This window comes from Carcharhinus amblyrhynchos, chromosome 15 (assembly GCF_965287045.1).
Source record: "Carcharhinus amblyrhynchos chromosome 15, sCarAmb.v2.hapA, whole genome shotgun sequence".
Lineage (NCBI taxonomy): Eukaryota > Metazoa > Chordata > Chondrichthyes > Carcharhiniformes > Carcharhinidae > Carcharhinus > Carcharhinus amblyrhynchos.
In genome coordinates, this window is record NC_137338.1 from 41,995,224 (window position 1) to 42,014,406 (window position 19,183).

The following is a 19,183-nucleotide window of genomic DNA, read 5'->3' on the forward strand; positions in this document are numbered from 1 at the left end:
TAATTATCATAAAAGATCAATGAGAATTTATGGTGCTATAATATTTCTCAACTGCAGCAAAGACAGCTCAAACTAGTTCAAAGAGTGATGGAAAGTTATACATGTTGAGAATTGGGACGCAGGTAAATAATAAAGACAACTTAGAAAATGGGGTGGTAGTGAAGGTCTCAGTGAATCATAGGGTCCGATAGTGTAGAAGGAAGCCATTTGGCCCATCGAGTCTGCACTGACCACAATTCCCCCCACCCCCGTACTATCCCCATAACACCATGCATGTACCCTAGCTAGCCCTCCTGACACTAAGGATTAATTTAGCATGGCCAATCCGCACATCTTTGGAGTGTAGGAGGAAACTGGAGCACCTGGAGGAAACTCATGCAGGAAAAGGGAAAGCGTGCAAACTCCACACAGTGATCTAAACGGGAGTTGAACCCAAGTACCTGGCGCTGTGAGGCAACAGTGCTAACCAGTGTGCCACCGTGCTGCCCATGTTGGGTTTATTTTTAAGGCCTGAAAGAAGGAATAGAGGTGTTAAGACAAATGGGTTTGGAAAGGAGCTTCCTCGAGAGCTCTCTTAAAACATCCACTGTCTCATAATATACATGCCCTGCTTTTTTTATGGCATAAATGTATGTTTCTGTTTCTTACTGGGGTTTCAATTCTTAAATCTTGGTGTTATGTTTCTTCAGAGTGTTGATGAATACATTTCATGTGATTCAGCTCTGTATGCTATTGATTATTGTAAAGGCTATTTTGACTTCAGGGATATGTTTTTCCTTGACCAGTGCCTGGATATTGAGCACGTAAAAGAATAGGAGCTGATTTAAAGTGGCATTATGTCCCTGAAGATCTGCCTCCAAATTCTGTTTCATGTCTCTGGCAGACTGTGGTCCTCTCATCTTTTGTTTACAGTTTCAAAATACCTGCTATGGCCCTTTACATTCAGCAGGGCTTCCCCCCCACTTTCTCCACAATTATCCAAAACATAGGAATGAACTAAATAATTAATATTTCCTACCGCAGATGCATTACCTTATCCCTTTCATATAGTAGATATTGAAAGTAATGTAAACCGCACAGGAGTGAAGAAATAATTCAACATCACTTTTTCAGTGACCTTCCAATTATAGAACATTGGACTGTGGGTCCGCTCAGTTTAAAAGCTTTAAATAACAAAATGGCTGCTAGTGCTTTTATTTTGATTAAAATTATTATTATTAGTTGTGTAATAAATGATAATTATTGCTCAGCAACCGCTCTAGCCTTGAAAATGTTATTTTACCAGTATGGGGCCTTCTTCCCTCAAGGAAAGTAATGTTGCAAGGTAAAATATTCATAAATATTACATATAAAAATCAGATATTTGTATCTCTCTCATGCTTCTTCACTAATCCTGTATATATGTTCTGATCTTTATTTTCCTTCTTGTAAAATGTTCTCAGTGTGATTAATATATCCTATTTCTTTATCTCCTGCTTTGCAGTTTGTGTGGGTTGAATTTAATACTGAGGAGCAGCTTTTGAACAGTGGAGGTTGAAAGGTTTGGCCTTCACATTCCTGCCCACCCCTCTGCTTCCACTTGATCAAGCGCCATTGAGAAAAGTGGCACTGCCAGCCAATTGATGGAAGAGAGGGGCCAACTTTGGCAAACTGAGTCATAAGGAGCTGAGCATCCTTTGACGATTGGTCAGATCACCTCTTTACCCACGCAACCACTTCACCCATCGCTACCCATTCTGTAACACAAGGACAGAAGCCACGAAAATACATCCATTCATGACTGCTTCTTCACTTATAAAAGCATTCTTATATGAATGATTGCTTTGCTGAAATCCAAGGTCATCTTTCTTATGAAGCTTCGATTATGGTTATGGATTCCCCATGACACATCCTTTTGTCTCACCCATGCCCCACTCACATATCCTCCCTTCTCCACACCTTCATACTTGTCCTCCACCCCATCAAACACCCCCCATCTCACTTGCATCTGGCATCCTCGGTCCCCTCTGGTGCCTCACCTCTGCAGCCTTGATTCTATCTGCCGCTTCACCTCTGTCCAGTGCTTATCTCTGTCTGCTGTCTGATCTCTGGGACCCTCAGTCCACTCCACTGCCTCACCTCTGTCCTCGACCTCACCTCTGTTTGCTGCCTGACCTTTTGGAGTCTTCTGTCCACTTTGCTGCCTCAGCTCAGGGTCCTCCACTGCCTTACCTCTGTTCAGTGCCTCACCTCCACCCACTCTACTGCTTCACCTTCATCTGCTCTGCTGCCTTATCTCCGGGGTCCTCCGTCCACTCCACTACCTCCACTCTGTCTGCAAACTTGCCTGCTCCTGGTTTCGGATCTGCTGCCTCGTCCAATTATGGTGCTTTCTGCAGCTGCCTCTCCCTCTTCTTGGTGCTTGATGCTTCTCCCTCACTCAGTGCTGTTCCCCTACTTGGTGTACAGGAGTTTGTGTGTGTGTGTGTTTGTGTGCTGAGTGAATGATATAGTGTCAAACTTTCTCAAGCTGAATATGTGAATAAATAATCCTCTTTATTTAAATCCATGAAAGCCACAAATATAGCTTTTTTCTGGGAAACATTCTGATTCAGTTCTTTTAATTTAACACATTTTCAATTCATGTTTTCAAATTGATGCAGAGACAAATTGTATTAATTCATTTAGAAAGACCTTGTATCTGTATGGCATCCTTCACAACCTCAGGATATTCCAAAGCATTTTACAGTCAACGAAGTACCTTTGAAGTGTAGTCACTGATGTGTTGCAGAAAATCCAAGGAATGTATTATAATTTTACCAGAAATCAGTGTAAACTGTCTTTGTTTCTCTCCATTGAGTTGCGAGTGTGCCTTTAGCTATAGCAGAATATTTCCTGTCTCATAGACTCCTACCTAGAATTACATCCATCATAACCACTTAAATTTTGTAACTGGTCTCTGACAGACACCTCAAAGAGTCCATTTCATGCCCTAATAGTTCATGTCTGTTAGTTTTAACTCAAAAGGGTTTATATTTTGAAATTGCACTCCATGGAGATTCCCGAATGTGCTGTTGACTGTTGAATCAAAGGAGATGTTAAACAATGTCTGTAGAACGAAGGCACAGGGAGGTAGAGTAACATAGATATAAAACTTTGGAGCACAGCAAAGCTTAAAGAGTGCAGGCAACACTCAATTCTTTGACAAGGTTAACACGGACCAGCAGATTAAACTAAACCTAGATCCCTAGATCATTGTTTACCAATAAGTGTGCTGTGTGCCTGAAGACCTTCCCACCACAGGAGTGCTATAAAAAAAGGTTTAAAGTTATTCAAAATTCATATAATTAAATTAAAACTAACCTTTGTTTTTAGCTTTATGGTTGGCATTTCCAAGACCCAATGAACCCTCAGGTCTCCCATGCAAGCGGGAAAGAGCCATACATGCGCAGTTTAGATTTTTATGTTGTTGAGGCCCATGCACTTGACCAATGGGACTTGGAGATGAAGAAAAGGCCCCATATGCCCACACAAGGTAAAGATTCAAAAAGGGCTCAGAGACAGCACGGTAGTACAGTGGTTGGTGTCATGGTAGTACTATGGTTAGCACTGCTGCTTCACAGCTCCAGAGCCTGCGTTCGATTCTCGGCTTGGGTCACTGTCTGCGCGGAATTTGCACGTTCTCATCATGTCTCCGGATACTCCAGTTTCTTCCCACAATCCCAAGATGTGCAGGTTGGGGTGGTTGGCTGTTCTAAAATTGCCCCTTAGAGTCCTGCATAGGTTAGAGGGATTAATGGGTAAATATGTAGAGATATGAGGTTAGGACCTGGGTGGAATTGTGGTCAGTGCAGACTCAATGGGCTGAATGGCCTCTTTCTGCACTACAGAAAAAAAGTACTGGGAGAAGTGAAAGAGACAGAGAGATGAAAAGTGGCATATGCTGTTCTGAAAATCACAATATTGAAACCATGCCAATAACTTCTATGTATAGTTATGTTTAGCTGATGCCGAGATATGAGATTAACATTATGCTGAGCCTTCTGTCCTGCACTTCAACTTCCTCATCTTTCTTTTTTAATTACGTTAACACTTTTCTCTCATACTTCAATTTTTTTACCTGAGGTGATAATATTCAAAATATTAGTACAAAAGCAAAATATTACAGATGCTGGAAATCTGACATAAGAAAAACTCAGGTGATGAGGCAGGATCTGTGGAGAGAAACAGTCAACATTCATGTTTCAAAATATTAAATCTTCTACAAACTGGACAAACTATTTGTGAACTGTGTTTTGAAGGTTTCCTTTTATGCAGTTTACATTTATATTGTATTGCTTACATTTTTCCAAATCGATGGCCCAGATTTTGTGATAGCCAGAACTGAAGCTATCAGTGCTTGGCATTATTATTGGTGGAAATCAGATCTCCATGCATACACAGTAAAACATGGAAACTCATGTTTCCCGATTCTTTCCACATTTTCTGCCGGAGTCGCCATACTCTGAAAATTTTCCCAAAAAAGTCTTTTGCTAGAGGGAAGTTTCGAGAAAACAGGTGTGCTGCAATTTTTTTTTCAAGTACAGAGGTGCAGCATGATTTAAAATAGATTGGGAACCACTGCCCTAGACAGTGATGAGGGAAGAGGTTCTAGTTTTCTGCTTTCTGCCATAAATTATATCTGACAGGATAAGGTTTATATTATGCTCCTTGTCCTAAGCTTATTGCATCTCTTAGTAAATCTAGAAGTCTATTAGGAAAGTTCAGCTTGACTGTGTCTATATATTGGAACATAATTGTAAATGCTTATAAAATAGACTCTGTCCATTAAGATACAAACATATCAGCAACTCTCAAATCACTTACTCATTTCTAGGTGATTAAGCTACCATTCCATCAAGAAGAAAATGTTAAACCATCTCAGCCTTTTATTTTCCATTTCATTTTCAGACAACCACATGATAACAATTTAAAATGCATTCACATGGAACAGTCTGTGAGCCCACGGATGATAAACAGCCATTTTCCAATTATTCTGCATACTTTCAATGGTTTAAAATGTTTAAAATCTTCTTTTATCAATGTATTCTAATTATATATGAAGGTGATGCTATGTAAAATTGCTCAATGTTTGTTAAAGAATGGAAAATTGCATCTTTAAATTAAATGGGCTGCTTTTTGCCTTGATTATAGCATGAATGGTATTGTGCAATGGTGTTCTTTACTGCTTAGCATTACACAATTTGATTAATGTATGTTATTAATGTATTCTTGTAGTTATATGATTCATTCAGGCACCTGACATCAATTCTTGAAAAAAAATCACCAAGACCCGATATGCTGCCCAGAAATTGCCCATGACATTACATTATTTAATATGAAATAGACTCAAGGCTAAATACTGCATCGAAGACCACTTACACCAAAAATGGTTTACAGTATTTATTACCTATATCAGCCATTACAGACATGCTGATGCACAACTTTGAATATAAATAATACACAACAGCCCAGAACTGGACAAATTTAACAGAACTAATCTTTTACAGCCAGAAGTATTCATTCATTTAGCCCTTCAGTGCAGCACGTGCTTTATTGTGCTCTTATACTTGCTTCAGATGACATATAGGGATCAACATTTATATCACGTTTTTACAATAATCAATCATAGATATTTTCTTCTTAAGCTCTGTTATGTAACTCCAGCTCACAATTTAAAGACATATGCGGCACAGTGGTGCTAGTGGTTAGTACTACTTCCTCACACATCAGGGATCCAGTTCAATTCCAGCCTCGGGTGACTGTCTGTGTGGAGTTTGCACATTTTCCCCTTGCCTGCATTGATTTCCTCCGATTGCTCCAGTTTCCTCCCACAGTCGAAATAACTGCAGGTTAGGTTGGTTGGCCATGCTAAGTTGTCCCTTAGTGTGAGGGGGATTAGGGGGGTAAATATGTGGGGTTATGAGGATAGGTGGGATTGTTGTCAGTGCAGGCTCAATGGACCGAATGGCCTACTCCGGCACTGCTGGTATCCTATGATTCTAATTGCCACTGCACAAAACAAAACTTTAGAACACAACTTATTTTCTTCAAGAGTTTAATAACAACCCCAATCCATGTCTAAAATCCATGGATAAATTCACAAAGTTGAGGAGCAATACTTTAAGTCCATGTAATGCAGAGATAAATGAAAATAAATCATTTTTAAAAATGCTCTTAAAATTTAATATTCCAGGTTCTGACACACATTTAAGTATTGTTTTACGCTGAAAGGATATTTGATGGAAATCAGACAAATAAAAAAAGTGTCATACAAACAACAATGGTTAAATAACTCACAGAATGTATGTGGGGCCTCATTTTAGTGCAATGCCACCAAGTATTTTGAGCCTTATCACCAAATGAGACCTAAACTTGTAATAAGTGAAAACATTTCCATGGACATGATCCTCCCAGATTGTCCATGCCAGTGAAATAATGGGAGTGTTTCCCATGGCAGCGACTGTGAGGTGGGATTCATCCACCTGAAAGATGCTAAAGGGGTCATTGTGAGCAACCTGCTGGCAATCCCCCCTCCCAAGACCAAGCAGCCCTTTTTAAAGACCAGCTCAGTCTCCACACTCGGAGACACGTCCCCTCCCACAAAAAAATGAAACGGTGGCCCCACCACTGACCAAGGAAGCACCACCAACCCCTTACTAAAAAGGGTGGCATCCACTCACCCCACCCACAAATAATGGGTCACTAACCTCCCCGCCGCTCCCACATCACACAGGCATGAGAGGGACCCAAAATGACCCCCCTCCAGTCACCTCCTCAGCTTCATTCTCCTTCAGATCTCCCACTCAATCTCCCTTCACAGCATGCACCTTGGCAATGGCAATAGTGCACCATTCCAGGCACTGACCCACTGGACTGGCACTTTGGGTCCAGAGGGGACTCACAGAGGGATATTCAGTGACTTTTTGCTCCTCAGTTGCTGCCAGGTTGCAGAGGATGGATCCTTCAAGGGTCTTCGGAGTTGGGCGGGCATAGATTGGGGCATCCTCTCCATCAGGATGGTGGTGTCATAGTATGTCATGCCCCTTCTAGCCCTGGTGGTCAGGATCATTGGAGTATTTGAGTTGCATTCACATCCACAGCGTTGACAGGGTCACCTAATTGACAGTTTGTGGTTTCACTTCCACTTTGAAGTGGTTTGCAGAAAAGGAAGTGAAACCACAAACTGTCAATCAGGCTGAGACTCTTTTGGTCAGGATCAACGGAGTATTTGAGGTACATTCATCCATGAAGGGAAATAAAAGTAAATACAGGTGGCTGGAGGATGGTAGAAATCCATTGAGTTGGCAATTGAATCTTTTAAGAGGTACCACACATTAAATTTGCTACAAGTGCAATGGAGAGGGTATCAATGATTTCAGCTTGCTGGACAGCCTCACTGACTTCAAATCAAAGCTGTGTGCATGCATTGGAGCTGAGTGCACAGCTGTGTAGAATGGAGTTTCAGGTCCCAATTGAATCTCCCATCCCACCAGGAGTACTTCATTCAGACAGGGTTCAGACTTGCTCCCCACTTTTGGGGAACTAGCGGGATGAAGGAGGGGGCAATCGGGGCCCCCCAGGGGGACGGGCGGCAGGGGTTCATGCCCCTAGGGCATGAGCTCCCTGGCTGTGCCAGCCTGTGCCCCTGGCACTGCCCAAGGAGGCATCTTGGCACTACCCATTGGGCATCAGGCAGTGCAAAGGAAGTGGGACCTATTGTGGGCAGGGCCAAGGTGCAATTGGTGGGGGGGTCCCGCTGCCACTCTGCATTGGGATTGGCCTGGGCTGGAGGGAGGGCAGCGATTAGGGCAGGCTGGGATGGGTGGTCTGCCGGGGGCGGGGGGGTGGGGGGCGGTGCAGAGGCTGCCTCTAGGGGTGGTCTGACCCAGGACGGTCAGCAGAGGAGTGGGTCTGCCGCGGTGAGGAGATGGGGATCGCTACTGCTGGGGGGTGGGCTGGGGCCTGGGCATTGGGACACTCTGGGACCAGGGGGTCAGGACTGGCCCAGGAATTGTTGTGGAGGCCGCAATCAGGTCATGGGGGGGTGGGGGTGTGCTGGTGGGCAGGACTGCGGGGGTCCAAGGCCGGCCAGAAAATGGGATGTTAACAGTTTGGGGCCACTGCGGATGTGCAGAGTTCCAGAACTGTCAAACTGTGATGAAACTAGGCCCCAGCCTCCCCAGTTTTTTATTAAGATTCACAACTGGGACCTCTTCAGTGCACAGAGTGGGGAGAATCAGGCGAGAAGCTGAACTGACAGAACTGTCAGGATTTAGAACAGTTTTCCTGCCAACTCAGCACTTTTGGGAGAATCGCCCCCGACATTTCCTTTCCGTCAGAGGACTTCACAGGGGCCTGCTGTCAACTGCAGCTTCTGACAAAGAGAAAGAAAAATCTCTGCTGCAGAATGGAGTGCTGCAATGATTTAAAATCCTGCCAGGTGACCGCAGGCATGGAGAATGAAGTGACCTGGCCACTTCAGAATTTTCACAGCTGACCAACAGGAATGCTGCTGATGATCTCAGGACTGCCTGGGATCACCATCCCCGGGATGATCTTCAGGTCTGCCATGGCTGGAATGGACAGTCCAGGCATGACACTCTCTTCCTGGCACAGAATGTCGAGGTCAACCCTTTTCTCCCAGCCCAAGCCTACCCAATCCCCAGGACCCTTGAGGAACCTGTCCTCTGCAGCCAAGCATCAGCTGAGGGACAATAGATCTAGACCTCTTTCCTATCACCCCTTCAGGGCCCAAGATTCCAGGCCAGAGTGCCAGTGCCAAGTTGCCAGTCAGCAGTGCATTGTTGGCACTGCCAAGGTGCATGGCCTGGAGGCTGAGTGGAGCTCTGAGAGGGAAGGGAGAGTTCTGAGTGGGGCATCAGACTTGATAAACCCCATGCCCTGTGTGATTTAGGAAGGTTGGGGAGGGTGTCTCTCATTGCTGAGGGGTTACCTGTGCTTCCTTGACCCTTGGGATCCAACATACCATGTTCTTGCTTGTGAGGACCTGTACAAGGGTACCCTCACAGCAAATCCTGCTGGGGAGGCAGGTGAATGGCTGGAGTTGTTTGCATCGGGCTTCAAGCCCGCTAACTATATGTGACCTGACCAATTTGAATATTTATTGGGAACCCAATCAGGGCAGGTGGGATGGGCCAGGGCATTGCAACAGGTTAGGTGCCCAGTGCAAAACCTGTTTGTGCACTGACACCCAGTTCTCTACACTAATATGATTCACGATCGGAGCTAGCAGGCCTGGAGAATTCCCACCCCATCTTCCTTCCTTATTTCTAAGTTCATGGTGCACATTTCTGTCCTATTCGGGTTTGTTGTAAATCTAGGAGGCCCTTTTATGATGACCAGAGCAAATGGACATCACCAACAAGGGATAATTTCATGTGTGTCACATTGGCAGACTTTCTCGAATTGGTTTGTTCAGTTACCAAAGAAAATACATTCTAAGGAAGTATTCTTATCATCTATTGCAATTGGAAGGAAGGATGCCAATCAATCAATCAAACAATCATCAGTCAGTCAGAAGGAACCTCACTCATATTGTTATGTAACATAATTTGCATCTCTTTCCAGATGTAAAAATCTCATAACAGCATGGTGGCACAATAGTTAGCACTGCTGCCTCACAGTGCCAGGGACCCTGGTTCAATTCCAGTCTCGGGTAACTGTCTACATGGAATGTGCACATTATCCCAGTGCCTGCATGGGTTTCCTCTGGGTGCTCCGGTTTCCTCCCACAGTCCAAAGATGCGCGGGTTAAGTGGATTGCTAAATTGCCCCTTAGCGTCAGGGGGATAGTAGGATAAATGTATGGAGTTATGGGGATAGGGCCTGAGTGGGGCTGTTGTTCATAGGATCACTACAGTGCAGAAGGAGGCCAATTGGTCCATTGAGCCCGCGCTGACAACAGCATCTAACTGACAACCTTGCTGGTATAGGTTCGATTATCTGAATGACCTCCTTTTGCACTATATGGATTCTATGATTATCAGTGACTGGAGGTGAAAATAATACATGTAGGTAAGGCCACAAGGACTATAATCATAAATAATTTAACACAGACATAATGAAATTTTCTAACACTTTGGTTTTTTGACATTTTAAAGTGGCATATAAATAAATGTTATCAGTGCCAGAATGAGACCTTATCGCTAAACCTTGGTGACAGAAACGCACTCTCTGGTTCAGTTCCTTCTCAAGAATTTAAAATGCATTCATATTTATGGAGTCAATGACTCATACACGCTGTACTGGTTTATTAAAATTTACTACTTTTGAAAAATTAACTGAAAATGTTTTAAGGACAACAAAGTAGAAGAAATTAGTCCCAGTCCTCGTACCTGAATAAATTATGTAAATTTGACAAAATTAAGTAAGCAATTTAATGGTATGTCCCCACTTGGGAATGTCATAGTTAATTTCAGCCCATGAGATGATGCCCATGACATTTTCAGCCTGCATTGACTTCTATCATATCATGGTGTCACTAATTGTCTCATCTGAGGTTTTATTACTTTTTATGTACCTATACTAATTGCTATAAAATACTGTATTAAGATCCTTTTCACTACTTAATGTTTGGATCATACTGAATTCATTTTAGCCACGGTTCATCAGTATTGGAGAAAAGGGATGTACAGATCTGTGTTATGAACCCCACTATCTCAGATTATGTTGAGTTTCTTGAGTGCTGAATGCATTCCATCTTAATTAGTCTATAGCTAATGGAAAGCTTTTGGATGGAATTTACTGAGGGCAGGGGAGGACCCAACAGTGGGGGCAGCATGGTGGCCCAGTGGCTAGCATTGCTGCCTCACAGCAGCAGGGACCTGGGTTCGATTCTGACCTGGGGTGACAGTCAGCTAACCACTATGCCATCATGCTGCCCCTAATGTTTATTTATTAGTATCACAAGTAGACTTGCATTAACACTGCAATGAAGTTACTGTAAAAATCCCTTAGTTACCGCTCTCCAGTGCCTGTTTGGGTGCACTGAGGGAGAATTTAGTATGGCCAATACACCTAACCAGAACGTCTTTTGGACCGTGGGAAGAAACTGGAGCACCCGGAGGAAACCCACACGGGCACCGGGAGAACGTTCAGACTCCGCTCAGTGATCCAAGCTGGGAATCAAACCTGGGTCCTTCACACTGTGAGGCAGCAGTGCTAACTACTGTACCACCATGCAGCATCTGTATGGAGTTTGTACATTCTCCCAGTGTCTGTGTGAGTTTCCTCTGGGTGCTCCGGTTTCCTCCATAGTAAGCTAGGTGGATTAGCCATGCTAAATTGCCCCTTAGCCATGGTGAATGCATGGAAATATGGTAGAGGGAAAGGCCAGGATGGAATGCTCTTTTGGAGAGTCAGTGCAGACTGGATGGACCAGATGGCGTCTTTCTGTAGAAATTCTATGGTTCTAAGAGAAATTATTTGTTTTCAGCTTAACACATTATTGGATCAAGATAGCCAGGCATGTCATGCAATGAGTATCTCTATCCAGAAAAAGAGCTTAAATTACTCATGTCAGCTCCTCTGGTGAGTCGTCTGCTCAATACCATTGAGGTATTTGTCATCTGCCATGGCTAACTGTAAGCTATCCCTTCTGCTGTGCTTATTTCTTATGTTAGTCAAACTCTTCTCACTGGAACTGAGCATGTTACGGGAAAGCCTTGCATTTCATAACTATTACATGACACCATTACCTTGATATTATTTCTATACCTGTTATAAAAAGCTTTTAAGCTGTACATCAGCAATTACGGACAACTAATTCCATTAAAAAGCTAGTTCAATAACTCAGAAGAAGTCAGTCTTAAAGAAGGCTCAATCACAGAGGAAGTGAAACAGGGAGAAAAGGCAGGAAGGTTTAAATGAAGCTTAAGATAAGGTTAGTAGTGGATAACAAGACCTCTGGTCCTAAAATGTAATTTAGAGAACATCAGAGGTGCATTTGATTTAACTGAGCATCCCTTGACAAACGACAGACAGAATTAAAACACACCACTACAGCTTTCAAACTGGATTGCAAGTTGTTACGCATCATTACTGGAGGCTGCAGGCTTAATATTTTACAGCTCAAGACACAAGGAGACTTCAGGCTGCTGAAAGTACATACCATATGTGAAGCAAGAAAGAATGGTTTTGATGCTTAAGAATAATTGAAATATATCATTGATTTTAAAAATCTGTAACGCATGCAGTAAATTGAATCATTAAAGCCAATTCAAATGTATTTAGTTGGATCACCCTTCTCACACATTATCAAGCTAGTTAATTTTTAAGAGCTGTGATATCACTTTTTTATGACTGACCACTTTGAAAATCTTTGATTTTGTGAGTGAAGTTTGTCAATGGTGATATCGTAAACGTATTGATAGTGAGACATTTTATCACTTTCCCAATTATCTTTTCCATTGACCTTAGTGCTAGCAAGACCAATTGTATCCCTTTATTTTCATAAAAACTACAATTGTTTGCTGGTTGGTTATATTATTATAGTAGTTAATATTAATTCTGGTACACATAGATGGGATGTAATAAAAGGGGTAATATTCCATAGAAGGTTACGAACTTCCTTGTTGAGAAAGTATGTTCACTTATTTATTTTGGCTTCTTTATGTAGACCTGGAAAATATCATGTACAATATTAGTGTGTAAGGCTTAACAATTATAGCATTACACTGTCTGCTAATTTTTACAGCAATGTTACCCTGCTTACCTTGAAGGGATTAGCAACTGTATTAAGATAACAAAGAAAATAAAGCCACCTCGAGGTGTTTAGCATTTGCAGGCCTTGTTACTTAGTGTACTTCAATATTTTGCAAGTCTGTGTTATTTTCTACAAGATACAAACTTTCAGATAGTATTCCCAAGGTGATTCTCCTAATTATCCCCTGTACCTTCTCCATAGAGACCCTACGAGTAATTTTTACTTCTGGGCAATCAACCTATAGACAGCCCGCCTGGTTCATTTTAACAGCCCAGCCTTTTTTAAAATGGAGGGTTGAGCTACAAAAAGACATTCAGCAAAAGATGATCCATTGCTATATCAAGCAGCCCAGATACCATCCAGCCAGCAGCAAGTTAGGCTTCTGAGCAACGAGGTTTCAAAGATATTTGGGATGATCCATGTGGTGCAGCCGGAAGCTTGGCCCATTTTATAGGCCGGACATCAGGTGCTAGCGAGCTGCTCACATAGATGAATGACTATAGATAGATTGCTTGGCTAACACAATATCAGGTAGCCCTGACACCCTTCCCAGCCAACAGCAAGGTAATTGGGCAGAACTTTCCCAAAATCTGGCAGAGACTGACATTCTCCGATGTCATTCTTCCCTGCTGCCAGTGAGAATGGTGAATTAGACGCTCAGCCAAATCTCCATTCACTGGAGGCTAACCGGAGAATCCCAGCCGTGGGCGAGATGGAACAATTCCAGCCAGAGTGTCAGCTTCAGACTGAAAATCAGCGTGTATCTCTCCATATTTACAGTTGGGTTTTCAGACCAGGTTTTCTTGTACTCAGTGCAGAGTATCAGGGGCATGGTTGATGCCATCACTGTGGTGGGGCAAGATCAGCTCCACAGAGACTAGGGTGCCATCTTTAAAGGGCACACTGATCTGTTTTGAAAGGAACACCCCCCCCCCCCCACCTCCACACACTGCCCCGTCCCCATATAGGCACATAGAGTCCCCCCACAAGCACCTTCCCCTGCCAACCATGGTGATATGAGAGACTCACCACACAGGTCTTGGGGGCATGCTCCACCCCAACCCTCTGCCACCACACAATTATTAGCGGCTCTCTCCTCCCATTCCTTCTTCCCCACTAGGAAGGTGGGGCATCAGCCCTCCCACCCCAGCATACAAAAAAGGAACGCACCACCTCCACCACATGGGGTTCTCTAGAGGATCCATCCCTGCAACTGCCAACCTAGCACTGCCAATCTGGCACCTCCAAAGTCAAGGGTGAGAGACCAGGAAAATCAGGAAACGAGATTTCGCTGGTGAGAATCTCCTTTCCTGATCCTTACAGGATTTTGGACCATATCACTATTTATACTGACAGTGAACACAGGCTCAAAATCAGCCCCATTGTTTAAGTTCTTACATTACAATAATGATTACACTTCACAAGTCCTTCCTTGGCTGCAACACGCTTTGGGATGCCCAGTGATTCTTTATTTCAAGTAGTTTGGGGTGTGTTCAAAAGGTTTTGGGAATGCAAAATGAAGGGAAAATCTTGGTGACAGTAGCCTGAACTATTCGCTGAGCATGGCTTCCTCAAGGGACCAAATGCTCAAGAGGCCATATAGATGATAGACATGTATCTATGCTGCAGTGTCCTGATTAGGCAGATTCCTCAGCAGCCTGACCTTTAAGAGAGCTGCAGGACAAAGCAATAACTTTAATTTTAAATCAATGAAGTAGAGGAGATAAAAGACTGGAGTCTGCTGTCAGCTGCAGTGCAATACCACTCACTGTTAACCTAATCAAAGCTGTCCTCAAAGATCCAATGATGTTTGTGACATGGCTTTCACCTTTCCTAATGTTAATTTTATTTTGGCACCAGCTATAGGGGATCCCTAACACCTAGTAACAATTATGTCATTAAGCAAGCTAAGCAGCCTATCACACTGAAGAATTTTCATATGCCATCAACCAGGAACTAACAAGCAGGTTTTATTGTTTAATTTTTAAAATTTTACACACAACAAAATAAAGATTGGGGTATATGCATTCAATTACAGTTTCCCCAATTTTCCAACAATATTGCAGATGGCATCCTGTCCCATGTACTTCCATTTTTGATTTGATTTGTTTTATTGTCACATCTATTAACATACAGTAAAAAGTATTGCTTCTTGCGCTATACAAAGCATACTGAGCAGAGTGCAGAATGTAGTGTTACAGTCATAGCTGGGATGTAGAGAAAGATCAACTTAATGCAAGGTAAATCCATTCAAAAGTCTGACAGCAGCAGGGAAGAACTGTTCTTGAGTTGGTTGGTACATGACCTCAAACTTTTGTATCTTTTTCCCGACGGAAGAATGTGGAAGAGAGAATGTCCAGGGTGCGCCAGGGTGCGTGGGTTCCTTAATTATGCTGGCTGCTTTGCCGAGGCAGCAGGAAGTGTAAACAGAGCCAATGGATGAGAGGCTGGTTTGCATGATGAATCGGGCTACATTCACAACCTTTTGTAGTTCCTTGCAGTCTTGCGCAGAGCAGGAGCCATACCAAGCTGTGATACAACCGGAAAAAATACTTTCTATGGTGCATCTGTAAAAGTTGGTGAGAGTCACAGCTGACATGCCAAATTTCCTTAGTCTTCTGAGAAAGTAGAGGTATTGGTGGGCCTTCTTAGCTATACTGTCAGCATGGGGAACCAGGACAGATTATTGGTGATCTGGAATCTAAAAACTTGAAGCTCTCGACCCTTTCTACTTTGTCCCCGTTGATGTAGACAGGAATATGTTCTCCCATACTCTTCCTGAAGTGGATGACAATCTCAAAGGAAACATAGAAACATAGGAGCCAGAGTAGGTCATTCAGCACATTGAGCGTACTCAGCCATTCAAAGAGATCATGGCTGATCTCCTACCTTGATGCCAGTTTCTCCACCAACCCCTCATCCGTTTATGTCACTGATACCCAGAAAACTATTGATTTCTGAATTAAAGATGCTCAACGATTGAACTTCCACAGTTCTCTCCGGTAGTGAATTCCAAAGATTCACTACCCTCTGCATAAGGGAATTCCTCTTCAGAACCGAGTATTTGCAAGCACTTTTAATATTTGTGGTTTCTTTGGGTGAGACTTGCTTAGGTAACATTATTAGTTTCTTTCACATCAAAAGAAGCTCTTAAATATCCATTACATCTGGTTCTTTCCATTAATTCTAAGCTCAATTTTACTCCTTTGAACTAATTAAGATTTGGACCTGGATAAATCGGATTGAGACAACAGGTAGTTAGGAATGCTTCAGTTCACATCGAGTCAGATGTTGCTGGCAAAAAGAACACTCTGAATGATACATCGTGTTCTCAATGCAGAAATCGACTAACAAATTGCAGCATTGAAAAATGTCATGTCAATTGCAGCTCCCCACAAGTTCCTGGTTAATTTGTACCATTAGATTTGTCAGAACAGTAGCTCCAATAATAGTAATTTTCACGAAGTTACTGCATTTCCACATTAATTGCACATTAAACTCACTTCAGAGAGTTACATCCAGAAATTGACAGCAAAAGTACTCTTTTAATCATCTGATGTTTGTTAGTGGTTACTAACTGTTGCAAATAACTCGTTCATAATTCATAGTTTTAGAATATAACTTTTAGTTTTAGGAATTTAGAATATAAGATAAATGAAAAAGCCTGGTTAAAAAACTGATTTTGAAAAGTACCCTTAATGTAAAGGCAAATCAAACAGCCAGTTTTAATTAATCTATGTTTACCTTACAAGGTTAGAGGTGATGGTGAAAAGACTTGACCGATAAACGATCCATCTCGAAGCTTGTAAAGAGACTGGATTTTATGGTCCCCTCACCAGCCATGTTTTTGTTTGGTGGGGAAGGGGGCGCATCAAATACAATGGGTGGCAAATCCACAATTGTCCCATTCACTCCGTCTCCCCCCTCCCCCCAAAATCAGTAACCTGCCCCCCATTTTTAAATAAATATTTAAGGGTCAATTGAGCTTGTCTACAGGCCAACTGATCCAGATAATATGCTGCCCATACTATTTTACAGTTGGCCTGGGCAGGCAGGAAATAATGGGCATGCCATTATTTAATCATCCTTTGGAGCATGCACTGTGCACATCAGAGACAACCTCCCCTCAAAAATGTTATTGTCCTTTTCCCATACCTTTTCCCAAACCAGCAACCTCTGACTAAAAGGACGATCCTTTAAAACAAAGATGAGGGGGAATTTCTTCAGCCCAAGAGTGGTGAGTCTGTGGAACTCTTTGCCACAGAAGGCTATGAAAGACAGGCCATTGAGTGTCTTTAAAACAGAGATAGTAAGGTTTATTTATTAGTCACAAATAAGTTTACATTCACACTGTAATGAAGTTACGGTGAAAATCCCCTACTTGCCACGCTCTGGTGCTTCCAAAGGATGTCCAATCCTTCCCTGCCCAAAAAGGCCCAATTCAGCTGGCTCTGGCTTCCATCTTCCCTTTCATCGGAGCCTGCTTGCAGCTAATGCAGTCCCCACTAATGAGCTCTGCCACTACCAATCAGATGAGTTGGCAGCTCTTGAGTGCAGCACTTGGACAGTGTGAGAGGCAGATGTCTCATTACCACCTAGTTTAGGCTGCCAAATGTGTTATGGCTGCAAATTGGGCTGCTTTCAAATGCAGTGGCTGTGGTTCACGTTTCATTCTGGGGGTGCCACCAGTCCACCCTCAGTAAATCCAGTCCATGAAACCAGAACACCCAGAGAAAGGGTCATAATCTCCCTTTGGGATATAAATTATTCATATAGGTTACAGAATAAAAGACTGTGGCAACTAGGGGGTTTTCACAGTAACTTCATTGCAGTGTGAATGTAAGCTTACTTGTGACTAATAAATAAACTTCACTATCTCTGCCTTAAAGTCACTCAATGGCCTGACCTCCACAGCCTTCTGTACAAAGAGTTCCACAGATTCACCACTCTCATGCTGAAGAAATTCCACCTCATCTTTGTTTCAAAGGATCGTCCCTTTAGCCTGAGGTTGTGCCCTCCGGTTCTAGTTCTTCCTACTAGTGGAAACATCTCCTCTGCATCCACTCTATCCAGGCCTCTATCCTATATGTTTCAATAAGATCACCCTTCATCCTTCTAATCTCCAAGATGTACAGACCCAGGGTCCTTAACTGTTCTTCATACGACAGGGATCATTCTTGTGAACCTCCTCTGGATCCTTTCCACAGCCAGCACATTCTTCCTTAGATATGGGGCCCAAAACTGCTTACAATACTCCAAATGGGATCTGACCAGAGCTTTATACATCCTCAGGAGTTCATTCGTGTTCTTGTATTCTAGATCTCTTGACATGAATGATAACATTGCACTTGCCTTCTTAACTGCCGAATGAACCTGCATGTTAACCTTAAGAAAATCTTGAACAAGGACTCCCAAGTCCCTTTTATGTTTCTGATTTTCTAAGCATTTTCCCATTTAGGAAATAGACTATGCCTCCATTCCTTCTTCCAAAGTGCATAACTCCACACTTTTCCACATTGTATTTCATCTGCCACTTCTTTGCCCACTCTCTTAACCTATCCAAGTCCTTCTGCTTCCTCAATACTACCTGTCCCTCCACATATCTTTGTATCATCTGCAAACTTAGCCACAGTACCTTCAGTTCCTGCTTCCAGATCATGAAGTCACCATGAAGATTATTTTACTTCAGTTATCTGGATGTATGCTTAGAAAAGCAGGCAGTGGCAGTTTTGCATCTCACAGATTGAGATATCCAACAGAAGATTATTGTTAGTCAGGTATATACTTTAAACAGAGAAGATACTAATTTAACATTTCACTGCATGAAATGTGGATGGGCTTCAAGTTCAGTTTGAGGGAGTTGGCTAGTTTGCAGCTCAGAAAGAAATCTACAATGTGGTATGATCCCACCTGATGTTACGACTGGACAGTCTGGCCCCAAGGTTTTCAGACAATACACAGGAGGAATTTCACTGGGGAGCTCCACGTGGTGGGGGGCAGAGGGGGGAGGGGGCTCCTTACGTACATGGAGGGGGAGGATCCCCACGTACATGGGGGTGGCTCCCTGTGAGGGTGTGGAGGCCAACTCAATCCTTGGAAAGCCGATGTTGCCACCTCTTTAGGAGCCTGTCCTTTCACTGTGGCAGTGTGACACACACCTCCAGAATGTTTTTATTTTGCTGAGCATTACTCTCCTCATCTAACACTGAGAAAAAGAATGGAAAATTCAGCCCAGTAATGTTTGCTTTTGTTAACAAACATGAAATATTGCGATGTCGTTTTGTCAGTTAATTATGAGGGTGCAAATTTTCCGGTCCTGCCTGCTACAGGAATTATCGCAGCGGGGATGGATAATTTGACAGACGATTTAATGATCCATTGACTTTGAGCAGGAATGTTCATCCTTGGGGCAGACGTGACTGGAAAATCTTGCCAGAG